The sequence below is a fragment of the Nerophis lumbriciformis genome, linkage group LG17 (assembly GCF_033978685.3).
Source record: "Nerophis lumbriciformis linkage group LG17, RoL_Nlum_v2.1, whole genome shotgun sequence".
Lineage (NCBI taxonomy): Eukaryota > Metazoa > Chordata > Actinopteri > Syngnathiformes > Syngnathidae > Nerophis > Nerophis lumbriciformis.
Window position 1 is genome coordinate 5,319,127 of NC_084564.2, and position 5,161 is coordinate 5,324,287.

Sequence of the window (5,161 nt, forward strand, 5' to 3'; positions counted from 1 at the left end):
ATTGACAGCAAGGCATACTTGGTCAACAACCACACAGGTTACACTGACGGTGGAGGTATAAAATACTTTAACACTCTTACTAATAATGCGCCACTCTGTGAACCCACACCAAACAAGAATGACAAACACATTTCGGGAGAACATCTGCACCGTAACACAACATTACACAACAGAACAAATACCCAGAATCCCAAGCAGCCCTAACTCTTCCGGGCTACATTATACATTACATTAAACTGCATTCTTCCACCTCAGAAACATTGCCCGTCTCCGGCCCTCCCTCACATACTCTGCTGCCGAAACCCTCATCCACGCCTTCATCTCATCCCGGCTAGACTACTGCAACAGCATCCTCTACGGCATCACCTCCAAAACCCTCAACAAACTGCAATACGTCCAGAACTCTGCCGCCCGCCTGCGCACCGGAACCCGCTCCAGAGAGCACATCACACCTGTCCTTCATGACCTCCACTGGCTGCCTGTCAAATACAGAATCACCTTTAAAATACTCCTCACCACCTACAAGGCACTCCATAACCTGGCACCACCCTATCTCTCTGACCTCCTCCAGCCACACGTCCCGTCCCGTTCCCTTAGGTCTAGTGATGGTGAGGTCCCCAAGACCAGGCGCCGAACCTGGGGCGACAGGGCCTTCTCCGTGGCTGCCCCCTCTCTCTGGAACGCTCTCCCCAGGCACATCAGAGATGCCCCCTCCCTCCCTACCTTCAAAGCCACCCTAAAAACTCACCTCTTCACATTAGCCTTTCCAAACTGACCCTGCCCAAGGTGTCTCTTATTTATATATTTATTTTTATTTTTATTTCTAATAAAGTTGTTTTTATCGTCCCCCCCCCCCCCCACACACACACACACACATGTAAAGCGACTTTGGGTATTTAGAAAAGCGCTATATAAATCCCAGGTATTATTATTATTATTATTACATCCCCCGCTACCAAACCCCGCCCACCTCAACCGACGCACAGAGGGGGGGTTGATGTGTGAGGGAGCAGGGTTGGGGTGGGGGCGGGGTTTGGTGGTAGCAGGGTTGTATAATGTAGCCCGGAAGAGTCAGGGCTGCATGGGATTCTGGGTATTTGTTCTGTTGTGTTTATGTTGTGTTAAGGTGCAGATGTTCTCCCGAAATGTGTTTGTCATTCTTGTTTGGTGTGGGTTCTGTCGGAGGCAGATATTTACATATATCCGAATTTAAGTTGTACTTCTTTCATTTCTTAGTCATATTTGAAAACAGCTCGTGTTTTCCATTTCTTCTCTTGATGCTCTGTCAGCAAGTATACTGTGTGTGTTAACCTTGAGTTCTTTGGAATGTATTATGACTAGGGAGACGTGCTTGTATTATGGCTAGGGAGGGGGAAGGAAAGAGGGGTTTTTGGCGTTGGGAAGACAGACCATTTTGGGAGGCGCAATAGAATGTTCTAGGGTTAGACTGGTCTCAAAATGTATATTGGCAAAGCTTTGAAAATATACAACAAAATACCTATTCTGTCTCTGGTGGTTTTTCAACTCAGCTTTAAGTGTCGTAAAGAGCTTGGGAGCGAATTGTGACTTGAATTCCCTGGGAGGAACAACTGGTCCAAAACGCAACAGTTCACAGAGTGGCGCATTATTAGTAAGAGTTGTTAAAGTTGTTTTATATGGCCACCGTCAGTGTAACCTGTGTGGCTGTTGACCAAGTATGCCTTGCTGTCACTTGCGTGTGTAAGGAAAAGATGCTTATAACAAGAGGCTGGGCTGGCACGCTGTTCACACAGATTGTAGAGGGTGCTAAATGCTGTACCTTATTATTGTTGTAAGGGTGAAAATCGGAGAATGTTAATCCCGGGAATTTTCTGCGAGAGGCACTGAAATCCGGAAGTCTCCCGGGAAAATTGGGGGAGTCGGCAAGTATGTAGCTGGGCCGCATCAGAGTGACCAAGAAGCCGCGGGTTGCCGACCCCTGGGATAGGCAAATATAAGCTTTGGCTTCAGCCTATTCCTTTTTCGTTCATTCTTTTTATTTTATTAGGGCCCGCATGGCCCATTGTATAAGGACTCCCAAAGGGAGTCCTTATGCAATGGGACATAAGGACCTATTGAATTTGTAAGGTTTTATTGTTATTATACCGGCGGCCTCTTTGAGCACTAATTTGATCCACTTAACATGCTTCAAAACTCACCATATTTGACCCACACATCAGGACCTGCGAAAATTGTCTTTTAATAAAAAAAACGAACCGCAAAAATCAAAATTGCGCTCTAGCGCCCCCTAGAAAAAAAAAAAAATAGACTGCCTGTAACTCCCACTAGGAAGATCGGAGAGACATGAAACAAAAACCTCTATGTAGGTCTGACTTAGACCTAGTTTTCATAATTGTTTATCATCGGGCAAAAATCAACAGGAAGTTGGCAATTCCCCCTTCAAGACAAAAAAGTACTAAAAACAGTCACTTTTGCCTCTTTGAGCTATAATTTGACCCCCTTAACATGCTTCAAAACTCACCAAACTGAACACACACATCAGGACTGGCTAAAATTGCAATCTAATGAAAAAACCTAACCCCAAATCTAAAAATTGTGCTCTACCGCAATTTTTTAATAAAACGCAGAAAAAACTGCTCCTCGGAAGAAAAAATGACAAAACTGCCTGTAACTCCCACTGGGAAAGTCGGAGAGACATGAAACAAAAACCTCTATGTAGGTCTCACTTAGACCTACATTTCATAGATTGACAACCCTCAGCAAAAATCAACAGGAAGTTTGCAATTTCCCCTTCAAAACAATTTTTTTTTATAAACCGGTCACTTCTCTTCAAACATTATCTCCTCTGAGCGCGTTTGTCGTTTCAGCTTCAAACTAACACAGGAGAGAGATTGAACCAACCCAAGTATGTAGCTGGGCCGCATCAGAGTGACCAAGGAGCCGCATGCGGCTCCGGAGCCGCGGGTTGCCGACCCCTGGGATAGGCAAATATAAGCTTTGGCTTCAGCCTATTCCTTTTTCGTTCATTCTTTTTATTTTATTAGGGCCCGCATGGCCCATTGTATAAGGACTCCCTTTGGGAGTCCTTATACAATGGGACATAAGGACCTATTGAATTTGTAAGGTTTTATTATTATTATACCGGCCGCCTCTTTGAGCACTAATTTGACCCACTTAACATGCTTCAAAACTCACCATATTTGACCCACACATCAGGACCTGCGAAAATTGTCTTTTAATAAAAAAAACTAACCGCAAAAATCAAAATTGCGCTCTAGCGCCCCCTAGGAAAAAAAAAACCAAACTGCCTGTAACTCCCACTAGGAAGATCGGAGAGACATGAAACAAAAACCTCTATGTAGGTCTGACTTAGACCTAGTTTTCATAATTGTTTATCATCGGGCAAAAATCAACAGGAAGTTGGCAATTCCCCCTTCAAGACAAAAAAGTACTAAAAACAGTCACTTTTGCCTCTTTGAGCTATAATTTGACCCCCTTAACATGCTTCAAAACTCACCAAACTGAACACACACATCAGGACTGGCTAAAATTGCAATCTAATGAAAAAACCTAACCCCAAATCTAAAAATTGTGCTCTACCGCAATTTTTTAATAAAACGCAGAAAAAACTGCTCCTCGGAAGAAAAAATGACAAAACTGCCTGTAACTCCCACTGGGAAAGTCGGAGAGACATGAAACAAAAAACCTCTATGTAGGTCTCACTTAGACCTACATTTCATAGATTGACAACCCTCAGCAAAAATCAACAGGAAGTTTGCAATTTCCCCTTCAAAACAACATTTTTTTTATAAACCGGTCACTTCTCTTCAAACATTATCTCCTCTGAGCGCGTTTGTCGTTTCAGCTTCAAACTAACACAGGAGAGAGATTGAAACCTTCCAAATAAAAGTTATCGAAAGAATTTTTCTAACTGCTCCGGTTTTGATTTTATGAGCCTTCAAAGAACCGCTGCGCTGATGCTGCTGCGCTGCTGTTTTTTTAAGATGGTTGCTTAAAAGCAAGAAGCACCAGCGTGCCCACACAATGCAGACAAGGTAGGTACACTAGACAAAAGTATTGGGACACTTCGGACTAAAAGTAGACAAAAGTATTGGGACACTTATAACTACCACTGGACAAAAGTATTGGGACACTTAGGCCGAAAACTGGACAAAAGTATTGGGACACTTGGGACTACAACTTGACAAAAGTATTGGGACACTTAGGACTACAACTTGCCAAAAGTATTGGGACACTTGGGACTAAAACTGGACAAAAGTATTGGGACACTTAGGACTAGCACCTGCCAAATACGCGGGCCCGACCAACGCTGCTTGCAGCTTTAATTTTATTTAATTTTTGTGTGTAAATGTGTATGATTGTTAAATATGTATAATCTGTACTGTTAAACTGCTCACACAAAATGGTCAATGGTTGATGGTTCATTATATGACCCAAATAAACTTATTTCATTCATATGTGGGTCATTGTGCTCTTAACTGTACATAAATGTTGCCGTGTGTAACAACGGCAGGGTTGGGTACAAACAGGGTTGGGATGGCAACAGGGAGGAAAGCCAAGGCGGGACAGGCGAGACAGGCGGACGCAGCGGAATGACGTCAGGGTGACCCGAGAAGGCCGTCACTAATTAAGAGCAGAGTTATTCCCGTCATTCCACTATTAATAGCCCAGGTGTTTTCTCAATGAGACCATCCTCTGTCCCGAGCGGGGGAGGAACATGGTCCCCCCGAGGGAACGTTTGACATTGAGGGGAGGACCGTGTATCCCGTAGCAACAGCAATACAGAGAACTAAAACCAAGTACACTGAACTTGTTGGTCGCCAAGCAACAAAACTTCAGAACCATTTTCATTTGTACTTGTTAAAATGACACGTTTGGTCTTGTTATTTAATACATCAATGTTGAAGACACGAGCAACATTGATGTTTTAAATTATGATGGGTTTTTTTCCAGGGCTGATACCAATTATTAGTAAGTAGTCAAGGAGGCCGATAACCGATATTTGGAGTCGATATTTAAACATGACTAGTATACATCAGTAAACAGCTGGCCAAGGCTTTTGTCATGTCTGTGTGATCATGTTTTGTTTTAGTAATGTTCGGTTTAAATTTTGGACTTTTTGTGCACTTTTGTGTTGTTTTGTCACCATAGCAACCATTAG

At 43.2% G+C, this 5,161-nt stretch overlaps 1 protein-coding gene across 1 annotated transcript in view; it reads right to left on the reverse strand.

The window, feature by feature from the left end:
• The window catches only part of gmnc (geminin coiled-coil domain containing), a 66,829-nt gene that overhangs the window by 34,950 nt on the left and 26,718 nt on the right, over positions 1 to 5,161 (reverse strand). The window lies entirely within an intron of this gene.